This window comes from Prorops nasuta, unplaced genomic scaffold (assembly GCF_024137725.1).
Source record: "Prorops nasuta isolate Cenicafe-Biocafe unplaced genomic scaffold, Cenicafe_Pnas_1.2 PNAS00030, whole genome shotgun sequence".
NCBI lineage: Eukaryota > Metazoa > Arthropoda > Insecta > Hymenoptera > Bethylidae > Prorops > Prorops nasuta.
Window position 1 is genome coordinate 377,523 of NW_027116827.1, and position 12,772 is coordinate 390,294.

Below are 12,772 nucleotides of genomic sequence, written 5' to 3' on the forward strand. Positions count from 1 at the left end.
ACACATAATTATTCGATTTTAAAAATATTATAAAATGTCAAAGAAGCACCAGGGAATAGCGAAGCTTGAAACGATTGCTATAACTGCAAATTGCATCAATTTCGATCACGATTCCCAAAGGATATTGGCGCTTTGTACGAAATATAGAGAATAATTAAAAAGCCCTTTCGGATCTCGTGCAGTTTAATTTAAATTCTATATATAGGTATATGTATATATATATATATTACATCTATTTATTTCTTGTTAATCTTACAAAATCAATTGCTGTAAACAGTCTTAAGCTTGATGCACGGACTTCTGTTCCCGAACTTGTAAAGCAATTGTACCCATCCTTTAGTGTCGCATGAATGAACCTGTCGAAAATTCGTGCAAACAAACTCGGAATTACAGCGTGGATGAGTTAAATGAAATACGGTATATTTATGGAGCAAAAGAGGTTTCTGCGAAGAAAGGAGCTAATATTTTTTCTTTCCAGACTCAGGAATGATGGAATGAAACATTTTACACTTGATCGCAGAGTGGAACTAGGTCGAAAGTAAAGTCAGAGAAGAAAACTAATATAAAATACAAATCTGGGAAGCTAAATTACTGGAGCAAATCATCAATGGCTCAATACAGAATTCCATTCTGATTGCCTCGTTCGATCTTACGTGCTTTATGGAAATGTTCTCATATTAGTTCATTCCTGGCATTCTATATAATATATAGCTAGGTAATTGTTACCTAGCTTTAACAGCCCCATTGTAGGCTCACCGTAATTTTACATGACATTGTTCCCAGCCTGACTTGGCATGTTTCTCGTCTACTTCAGCTTATTACTTGGCAGCAGATACAAAAACAATTCTTTACATAGGCGCCTAAAATTATGACAGTTAGGAATTTCGTTTCAGGAATCAATCATTTCTGCTAATCTCGAAGAAAGCTGCTTGTTCATGACGAAACATGACCATCGCACCAAGTCCTGCTGATAAAGGTAACTGATGAATTCAGTGGAGTAGTAGTAGTAGAGAGAGACCGAAATACCGATATTTTCCCACCGGTGAGAAATCGTTTACTCCTTTTTTTCTTTTTTCTTTCGAGAAAACCGATATTCTTCTATCCTTGCATGTATCGTTCCGATGGCGATAAAATAAAAGAATGTGAATAATGGTTTCATTCCGTTTTGTGAGATCCCGGCTGAGATAACGAACGTATATGTTTAATTAATATGTAACAAAGACCACTGTATAATTTTAAATTTAATTATAAATCAAGGGAGATGAATAAGAGCAGCTCGATATAAAGCGAAAGAAACGTTTGGAATTAAAGTTGATTTCTCGTTCTAAAACACAAGCAGAGTTTGAAAACGATTAGTCGTAATATGGCATTTGGTGCAATCTCTTCCCCTTGCATCATTAATCAATCGATCAGCTTTATGAGGGACGATCCAACAGCAGACCGAAGAATTGTGGAAAATGTATTAGCCTGAGCCGTATTCAAAAGTGTACGGCATACGACCATAAATCTCCAAGACGGTCGAAAATCTTCTTGAAAGAACGTTCAAGGATTCAACGATCATTTATCTCTCGCGTAATAAGTACCCATCAGAACTGGAGAACCAACTGCTGAGGACAATTGCGGATCTCGCTGGAGACTAATTCTGTTCGTGCGAAACTATTTCGAGAGTCGATAAAACGTGCGAAATGGTTTATCAAACTACCGTAGGAACGATTTTAAGAGAATTCTCAATTATTTGCTCAATCGAACAGTTTATATTCTACCTAATAAATCCGTCGTATAAATAATTAAAGCTCCTCCAGTTTCTAATTAGAACTTATCCGATGTTACTCTTATGCTAAATACTTAAAAAGAAACGAGCCCTACAGTTTTTATCTCAAGCCAGAGCTTTGCTTCAACTAAATAGCCATTTATCTTTTTAAAAAGTTACACGATGCTATTTAAATAAGGTTATTCGTTAAAATTTCTTCTTTTCAGATTTACCTATCCACCTATCACTGTTTGACTTACAAAAGCTTTCGAATAAAGTCGTATGAAAGTGGCTAATTTTCGCTCGTGTTATTTTTTTGTAAATTTAACGGTCCAATTAACGTTTATTTGACGCTCGTTACGTTACGGCAGCCTGTTATTTTTCCTCGTCCTCTTTTGCATCGCCATTTCTCATGCGTGATGCAGAAAAATTGAAATATGTCAACTGTATTATTTTAAAGCTAATAACAGTAGTAGTACGAGCACGGATATGGTGTTTAACCTTCTTTTGGAGTACGATAGAGATTCGAAGAATTTGCTGCATATCACATTGTTCTAACTGAAAGCGGATACTCGCAGTGGCGAAAAGTCAGCATTTTGTCAATCCTGGGCACACGCAGTAAGCGCAAATCAATATGGACATCCGCTTCTCGAGTTTAATACAAAAGGGGATGAAGACCATGCTTGAACAGTGAAGTGAAACTTTGGAGAGCATCGATGTTACGTTGCTTAATCCGGCCGGCCTTCTCGTTTTATCCGAGCCATTATCGTGAAAATTTGCAATAGACCGTTCGTGCCTCTTCTACCAAATTGCACGAAGGAAAATGCTTCATAAGTCTTCTCTCCTCGGCAAATTTTTAATACAATGTAACCAACTGTTCCAAGTACCTATTCCTTTATTTCACTATTGCCGTTTCTTCGAGTTCATAATCGCGTATTCCCGGATAATCTCTTTCTGATCTTTAACGACCATCCACCCACTTCCACTTCTCAAAACCCGAGATTGCGTGAAACGAAAAGCTGCGCCAGCAAGAAGAAGCCGTCCGATAAATTACGGAGTTAGCAGCAAGCTGTGAACCGGTTCTTTCGCAGAACGACTTAACGATATTAATAGCATCGCCAAATGCATTAATCTTTTACACTTGCAAAAACCAAAACTATCGCCTCACTTCCTTAACTTTTATTTGCACCGACTCTACATTTCTCTGTGCCCATAAATGCTCACTCAATCTTCTCCTTAATTTCTTTTTCGCGGGAAAGAAAAGAAAGTTGGGGAAATTGCGAGCATTTAAGGAAAAATGCTTGCGATAAAAACTTCTCGAAGAATTATCAATAAATCTGTTACAAATTCATCCGTTAGACCTGTATTTTTCTAAGTGAAAACAAATGAGTTCGAATAGTCGAAATAAACTTTAGAAGTTTGGATTTACTCGCGTGTAACATAAAAATTATGTTAGTCAAAGGTGAATTAGCGCGGTGTTTTTGTCAAGTTATCAAAGCTAATTTGGATCGGTGTAATATACACAGGTAGCGTCCATAATATTTCCTCGAGTACAGTACGTATAGTCACGTATTGCTCTATCAGACCAACCCGAAATTTGCATCGAAATTAACGGATTAAAGACACAGTGCAGATCACTGCAACTGTACCCACATCACTGAACCGAACGATTGGTGATAGAATTAATGAACATATATAATCTACAGGATAATAAACATTTATATTTGTACCACTTTGTTCCATTAAAAATCCAGAAATATTTTTCATTTGTTTGCCTAAATTTCTGATTAAATAAATTACCATAAAGAGAACATTTTTTTTATTTTGCTATGCAGTTTGTGACTGATTGCAAAGGAGCAGGACAGGAGCGAATTAAATGACTTGACATCCCGAGGATAGGAGAAATCGGGAAAACGAGGAGCTCTGTGAGTTCTAGAGAATAACTAAGGAAGCTAAGGATCTGGTAGCTGTCTTGTGCAGATATCTAGCAAGTCATGCCTGCCAGCTAACACGATTATCCGCCACAATCGTCCCATCCGACGCCCCTATTGATCCTTCCCTATACCACTTTTCTACGAACAATGATTATAAAGTTTTGACAGAAGACTTCTACGTGCCCCAAAAGCATTCTATTTTATACGCTACTCCATAAATCCGTGCCATTATCAGAATTGAAATAACATCGAAAGTCTATTTGCTCGAAATCTCGTATCACGAATGTACTATATTCAAACAAATATCAATTTAACAGTTTTAATACGCAAAAGAAAAGTTTATCTAATATTTCACGTTTGGAGTGACAAGATAAGTCATGCAAAACAGGACGTAATACGTTTATACGACCGCCATATAAATTGCAAATCATTCGAGCCACGTACCGCTTGTAAAGTTTGACACATAGACGTGTATTAATCTTGCAACTATTATTAATATATACGAAAGCCAAGCTTTAATAGTGGCTAACGAAACTTGGAATATAGTTTGAATCACGAGGGTCTAATTAATCGTTAAAATTCAATCATTGTGGCGCTTAAAAAATCCTCGAAGAAATCACTTTGAGTTAAGTAAGTAGTGCAGGTCCGTATATGCGCATCCCTCAGCTGGTAGAGAGGATGCATACGAATCAATATTAGAAACGTAGCGTCGCGAAAGGACTAACAGTTGCTGTGTTTACGTTACTGGCTAGGATAAAACGTGACTATATAATATATATAGCTAATCTCGCGTATATTTTACGCGAGCTTGCTTTGTTCACGAAACTCGACAATATAGATTGTGTTACCGGCACTGTCGTTGAGAAGAACATGTTCTCCGTTCCAGGAGGTTCCATTTACGAAGTACTAAAGCCTCTTCTCCTCTATGCAACCAGAAGCTGTAATTGCAAACCCTCCTTGCGCAGCCATAAGTGTGTGCAACCCCACCAAATCGTTATTATTTGAGACCGACGCTTTCGAAACAATATGGTTAACAATGGTCTATTTTAGTTTCTATCTACCATACATTCTACCCTCTCTCTCTCTCTCTCTCTCTATGACCTCCCTCCTTCTTAGCTAATTACCATATAAACTACCCATTATCGTACATTTCAAAATGTATCAAATGCGATTGCAAATAAATATAAGTGAACAAAAATTGGCGTTTTCATTAAATGTTTTGTTTAATAAATTTCTCTCTTTATCTTTCTTTAATAAAACTAGAGTGATATAATTTTTATTAAATTCGTGAAAGAGAGAGGAGGCGGGAGAGGATGAAAAGTAAAAAATATACGGAAAGGGGAAATTCGTCGCCTTGCTGGATGAAAATTCACTGTACTTTTTTATAGTTCTTTAGGCAACGACAATGGCAAATATAAAAGTACCGCGCTTATTGCATTTAATTCGTCCTTTCGTTCAAATGACATTGCGGCAAGGATACCTTATGACTTTCCGATAGTCGTAATGTGGGCCACGTCGATGATATCTGCCAATCGGACTGTTTACGGAACTGTAGTATAAAATTGAAAAATTATCATACGCTATTAATCGATTGTAATTTACGACTCCAGTTGTGATCATTATATAAAATTTCATTATTAATAAATATCATCAGTGGGTCAAATCATCATTTTCACACAAGTACCAAACGTTCTACGTGAGTGTAGTATTCGCTCGCAGGTTTCGCTGCACGTAACTCGTTATAACATAAGAGTACGATTTAAACTCGTTTTTAAATAATTAACGTTAAACTGCGAGCTCGGGTAAACACTTTGAACAGGTTTCCCAGTTTCAAATGATACTCATTTATCTCGCTATTCAACCTTCGAAGCGACATAAAAAAATTTTTTCTCTAATAATTTACGTATTACCTATATATATAAATTATGGATTCCTTATAACAATTGCTTGAGCAAGCTTGAAACCGTATTTGGGATGGGCCGATAATTTGTTAAATGAAGGATCGAGTGATTGAAAAAAACATTGATAGGGTTGTGCATGGTGATTGGTTAGCGCGTACAGAGAATTCCAATGTGTGGACGATGCAATCGTTATAGGCATATATAGTGTTCAACTATGCAAAACTTAGTTTTATAACAGTTTCCCTCGTGCGATATTGTTCGACAGTCGCGTCACGTTTCAGGTATGGTTTTGAATCCAGCCGACCGATTCCCATATAAATGCAGAAGCAAGGATTACTCTCATCCAACGCGATATCCGCATTTGCCATTACACGGTCCAACTTGCACGATATGAGGTATAACTTCGTGAGTTCCAAACGGATGGTGAATTAATTTTCCATCGCACCGTTGCTGTTCTATGCGAAATAAAGCAGCTAGTTTTCCACAAGCCAACTGTTCATCGCTGGAATACTCGATACCCGTGCCAAAGCTCCTAGCAGCAGCTTTTCTACTCTCTGGCGTTAATGCCTGTATATATATATATATATATATATATATTCCTTTGGTATATTTATACATATATAGTATACTTAATAAAGTTTTCTGCTTAATTCCCATAATATTTTACGTCGCAGGTATTCCCTTTTCACATGTATCAATATTTTCCCACACTTTTCCGCTACAACGAATTACGCTTGAAATTTGTTCTTTATATAGCTTTATTACCATCACTTTGCTTGTGATTTTATTTTTGCAATAATAAAATAATGAAGACTAACAAAATTGACGCGGAAACTGTATAAAAGCAATGTAAAATGTTTCCACAGTAGTATTTTCGTTATAATCGATGGACTGGGTTAGATTTACCAAAGAAACCAGAGAGAAAACAAAACGCGCATATATCCGCTCGCTGTTGTTGAGAATAATATTTACTTTCTTTGCACCGAGATAAAACCTCTTTTAAGGATTTCAGAATTCGTCCTTTAATCGTTCAGGATCCACTAAGCAAGTCCTAGTTAGGAGCAATGAAAAAGAAGAGAAATCTTTAGTCAGCTGCAGGTTATTGCAAGTAAGCATACCCTCCCTCTTCGTAGATATTTTTTATGCCTTTCTTTTTCTTTGATTTCATTCGCCTCAAATCGATCGCCGCCACCTGTCAGTTGCCATTTCTAGAGAGAGAGAGAGAGAGAGAGAGAGAGAGAGAGAGAAAGAGGGAGCAAAAAACTATTAGAAGTTTATATCTTGTAAATTTGTGGTTTATCGAATTAATATTATTACCTGAGAATTTCTGCTGATGATTTCGCAGAAATCTCATTAAGCGAAGGCAATGCGAACAGGAGTTTTTCTATAAGATTGAGCAATGTTCCTGTACGACTTCCGGTGCAAGAGAATGATCGATGACGTCTTCCAAGGGCAAAGATCATTGTCATCAATCTTTAGTCAATCGATAATAAAGTTAATAGCGATGATAGAAGTGAAACGCAACCTTGGCATTTTTAGGTTTATGAGGCAATAAAAGCATAACGAGGTTAGAGCTATATAATAAATACAGGAGGGAGAGCTTTCACTCTAGGCGAAAAATCGTGTGCCGTTTTTCGCGATGTGTGAAAAAGTTGGACGTAAATCGTTTTGAGGAGAAAATGCGTGGTTTATGAGGGTCTAGTCAGCGTTTGCGGCATGAAATGCAGCTGAACTGCGTTACGTTACGCGTCTGATCCAGACACTTGACGTCTCGTAATACGACCATAGCTATTCCTGCATTTGTAAAAGAAACATTATAGCCTGACTGCTATGGTACGTGACGGGAACTCGATACGCTACCAGTAAATACCCGTTACTGCCGCGTCCAATTTCATTGCCCCCTTCTAAAACCTAGCATATCTTCAACATTCGTTAGATTTTCAAAGGATCAATGCCAAATTAACCATTCCAATATTAAAGATGACTTTAAAACTCATTAGCCACCTGAATTTTTAACCAATCACTGCTCTCGATCAAATTAAATAGTAAAGTGACGAGAGTTCGTAGAAGAAAAACTTTTAAATTTTACTCTTTTCTTTGCCAAAGTCCTAATAGTCCTCTTTCTCCCTTTGAATCTGTGATAGTTCAATGACGTCAAAGCTGAAAAGCATTTAATGATTCTTTGCAGAATTGCATTCTAAAACTACCTATAAAGTGTCCCTACGATGAAAATAAATAGTCTGCGCCTATTGTTGTCTATTCAAACTGCTTCGATATATTTTTATTTTTCGCGACAATGAATTTTATTCATTTCGTTTTTACTTTGTCATTTTTTCACGAAACAAACTACTCAGTCCTTTATTCTTCGCTTGAAATGCTGCTCGAATCAAGAAAATTTTCCTCTTTTCGACATAAAAGGTGAAATATTTCATTTTAGCTCACTTGCTTCTCGTAATTAGACAATATGATAGTGTCAATTTACGCTATTCTGTTCTTATAACTGAAGATCAAAGAACTGACTCATACTACTGCTCTGTGGATGCTCATGGATTAAAGTTCATACAGGTATATCTATACTATATGTCCATAACTGTTGCTTGGAAAGAAATATTCATTGTTTGTATGGTAAGAACATACAAGATTTCTGAAGGATGTATATTCTTATATACAGTATATCCGGTGTTAGGAGCAGAAACAGAAAAATCTCGTCTTTTATAGGAACATAAAAAAGAAGAGGAAGAAACGGAGGAAGAAGAAATCGCTTTAATGACATCCTGTCGTTGGACTAGTAAACTTCTCTTCAGCTCTATCAACAACGGCTTTAATGGTAGCTTGGTCAAATTAACATTCTCCACCTGTCACCACGCTAATTGCAAAAGTTTTCTAGACTGATGATGGTGATAAACTGCCGACTACGATCATCTAGCTATGTAATACTACCGAGGAAAGGTCTCTCTCTCTCTCTCTCTCTCTCTCTCTTTCTCTCTGTGTATCCTCTCGACTCCTCCCTCTATTAAAGCTAATTTCCCCATTATTATCACGCGTCGGATATTGGTGGGGCGTTTTCTGCAAAGGCCAATGGCTATTTAACCTGATTATTACAAGCCTGTGTAGATTACAGGGCATACAAACCCTCGAAAGTTTACGTACATAATTACAATTTAGATGAAAAATTATTTAAGCTTTAAACATGCTCCATTTGACTAGCAAATGCGTCATAATGCTATCTAGCATTGTCATTGGGGTTTTGTAAGGATAATATTCCAAGATTTGTTGCTTTAATAGCAACATATTTGGCAGAGCATTTGGCCGCATGAATAAAGTTATCCCAGCTATTAAAGCGAGCAATAGAGTAATGTACATACTGCTAACTGAGCAATGAATACTATATAGTGGAGTGGGAGGCTGAAAAGAGCTCTAACGTGCTTGGTCTCGAGCTTCAAAACACCAAGACAGCAATGGCTTTGAACATTTCTGAGCTTGATTTTAATCCCTTCCTCAAACTTCTGACTCTGTTGTTGAACTCTGTGACCGCTGAGGGTCGAGCTGTGAGCATCATAGCCACCATTTCCACCAGCATGCATCGCTCTTTAGTTGGCTTCTTAAATTAAAAGGTAATCTAGCGTAAAGAGCTACGTGCGAAGGCCACGACAGTTGAACGATAAATATGAGAAACAATCGGCGAAATGACGGTAAAGGCTAACCTTTTACCTATAAGTACTGTTTCTCATAGTTTGTACGTAAGTATCGCGAGATATTTAGTTTTCCTATCTTCTTGACAAGAACCTCGTCCCTATACAGAGACAGGAAGTTCTCGACCCAAATAATATAATAAGTTTATTCCAAGTTATACGACTAAATCGTTGCTTGCTTCTTAATAAAATCGGTAAGAGAATTGGACTTGATTAACCAGGGACAGTTGTAAAAGTAGAGACGTGTAGTAAACAAGAAAGATCTCGTTCTTTTTTATGATGATAATGAAATACATTGCGAGACTCAACGAAGGAAGACAGCAAATAATCATGGCACAGTGAGTAATTTAATTTTTTGGTCGAAATAATCTTATTTATAATTTCTTCTGAAGGACACAAAGGGGATTTTTCTCAAATTTGAATCGAGTCGATAAATTTTTATTCTATCGAGTTTTATATACATATTATATAAATATGGATATAAATAATAGAAATAAAGGCATTCTAATGTAAAATCAATGATCGGCACGAGTCGAGAGTTTTATATTTGGATAAGAAGATGAAGGACTTACGAAGGTATTGGAAATGTTAGTTGGTCAAGTTGGGAAAAAATGGATGATAGCGATGTGTATAAGTATAAAATGGAAAGAGTAAAGGGAGAGTGGTGAGAAGTAGAAAGAGGGCGTGGAGACTGAGTGGTAGGACGAGCATGAAGCTGGAGCTGGAGGTTGGGAGGTAGAAGAGGAAGGGATAGATGGATACCCAAGGGGTCAACTCGCCTAACTAAATTTACTGCTACCTGGATCAAAGTTGCCCCGACCTTTTCGATACAGACCTCACCAAAGACTCACGCATCAACCATCACGTGCACAAAACTCACAAACCATTCCTCATCTATGAAATCATAAATGATAAATGCATAACTACATAGTAAAACCCAGTTTTATTATCGAAGGTGTATAACAATTTTCAAAGTCCCTGAATAAAATATTGTACAAGACCACGTAAACTCGATTCTGAACGTATATATTATTCTCTCGGACAGTCAAACATTAATCCGCCCTACGACAATTCACGATAATCCCACGAAACTCCGTCCACGCATCAGACAACAAAGCCTTGATCATTACCCAAATTAATCCATGTACCAACATTTCTCAAGTCCAAAGTTATCCGATACTCCCGAGTAACGTTGCACCCTCTCCCTGTTAGACTCTAATCACTTATACAGTTCTCACATCGTTTATATATTGTTATATTGCATATCACTTATATTGCATTATGAAAAATACCTATGAAAAAGTTGTACGAAGTTTTTACGTGATCTAGAATATGAAGTATAAAAATGTAAAGAAATTAAAAAAATCATTAGTAAGAGCGTATTAAAAATATTGTAAAGTATCGTTGGTTTAGGTAAAAAACTCAGGTTAAGCTTAATTGGCACTCTTTCATAAAATTAAATAATACATTTTGCTACTTTATGTTAAATAATTATCGTCTGTCGGTAAGACAGGTGTTTGAAGTAAAAAGAGGCTTTCCTTTTACCAGCGACTATCTCTCTAAAAGAATGAAGATTTTACAACAGGTAGATTATCGACATTAAGCAATGCTGTTTTCTACAAAACTCGATGCTCTTTATCCCACAAGATAAATAGAAAATATATACAACTAATGTAATAGAAAAATAAATTAAATAGAAAAATATTGAGTTTAACTTACGATGAGGACGCTCATTCCTGTTCGTAGATTCGGAACGGTTGTCATTATTTCCAAACTTATTTCTTAGTGCTACACACAATTAATAATAATTATAAAATAAAACAGAAATTAAGGAAAATTTCAATATAAAACTCAAAAATTGAATAAAGTTGATTTACCTTTGGGTAGATATTTGGATGCTTGACATCTGGAAGTTTCACGTTCCACACTTTCTCTAGGATAATCTTCATCAATAGAATTTATATCGTCTTCCATGTCGAAAACGTAAGAATCCTGAAAATGTATGAAAATTAGCTGTCAAAACAAAGCGGTGTAATTATGTTGGTAGGAAATTGTTAATGGTGCTTGCGCTGAAAGAAAAAAAGAAATAATTGCTTAGTTTAAAGGTAACTCGACAAAAAACCGTTAAACAATGGTATTTTATATTTAGTAGTATTGTTGCCAAGGCCTAAAATCTAATAAAATAGAAATAAAAGATACCAACGTAATGTTCGAGCAGTGAGTCAGATTGCAATAAACCATTGAACATTCTTAAAATAATTACTTCGCTATCGGTATTGTCAACCTATTGTAAACTAATAATATATATATATATATATATATATATATATATTGTTAGTAAGAGCAAAGCGGAAAATGTATTCTTAAATATTCCCAAAAAGAAAACAGTCTCTAACCACATCTTCCCACATTTGGATAACGTAGTAAAAAAGTACAGCAGATTGTGTAAGTTGCCGAATGCTCGATACTCACTTGTAAACTAAAAACAGGGTTAACGAAATTGTTGTCCGTTCGATATACAACAGCTTCTTTGAATGTGAGAATCAGAGACGGGAAAATATTTTTAGCACAAAGTTTACATTACGCTCGAATGGTAGGTGCTACATTTTCAAATGCAAAACACTTTTCATGCAAACAGCACACTTTCATAATTGCAAAAATCATTAACTTCCCTTTAAATACCTCGTATTAAAACGAGGATTGTAACACGTGATTCGATATAACTAAAAATATACAAATATAAATGTATAATGCAAATATCGCTGATCAAAATAGATAAGAGATAACGGACGAAAAACGTGCTTGTGCACGAATAAAAAAGCTGACATTAAATCACACGCGAATAAAAGAGTGAAATAAATCCATAAATCGCTGTGATAAATCGCCAGAAACATTTGTCAGTTTATGTCGTTGAACAACAGCAATTCATAGCGGGTAATTGCTTTTGCGAAATTGTCGTGTTTTGTCAACACACAGTTTCTCTAAATTCTTTAAATAACGATAATTAGTACAGTTACGTAATTATATGGTGCATGAAAGAAAATACAAAAGAAGAACACAGCGACTTGGATTTCTTTGGACTTTCACACATAAGATTTTTTAGATCGTTTGCTCGATAGTAAAAAGTCGCAGGAGAGGATTGAGCAAAAATAAGTATGTGCTAAAAATTATATCACTTACGGTTATCCACAAATAAATTCGATGATATAAACAATCCTGTTTCCGCACGTGGACACGTTTAAAATCTGTTGACGGGTTATGGATTGTCAATGGTGTAATTGAGCATGAGATCGGTAGTCACGGAGGAGAAGTAAGAAGCACATTAGTCAAACTGAAAAGAGTTGGAGCAACAATGGGCAAATGCTATTCTCGGATCACTCTAGATTTCCTAGGCAGCTAGCTAGTCTGCAGAAGTGCGATTTTTGGCACACTGCCGAAAGCTCGATACCCACGCAATTTGCATTCTTCTGTACTTCAACTATACGACAACGAATC

General features: G+C 36.1%; 1 long non-coding RNA gene across 1 annotated transcript in view; it reads right to left on the reverse strand.

Annotated features, from left to right (window-relative positions):
* Positions 1 to 11,221, reverse strand: part of LOC136782723 (uncharacterized) — a 37,975-nt gene extending 26,754 nt beyond the window's left edge. Inside the window, exons 1-2 of the long non-coding RNA XR_010824167.1 lie at positions 11,155 to 11,221; positions 10,997 to 11,065 (exon numbers count right to left, since the gene is read on the reverse strand). This is a non-coding gene — a long non-coding RNA (uncharacterized lncRNA). The remainder of the gene's footprint in view (positions 1 to 10,996; positions 11,066 to 11,154) is intronic.
* Positions 11,222 to 12,772: the final 1,551 nt, after the last annotated feature.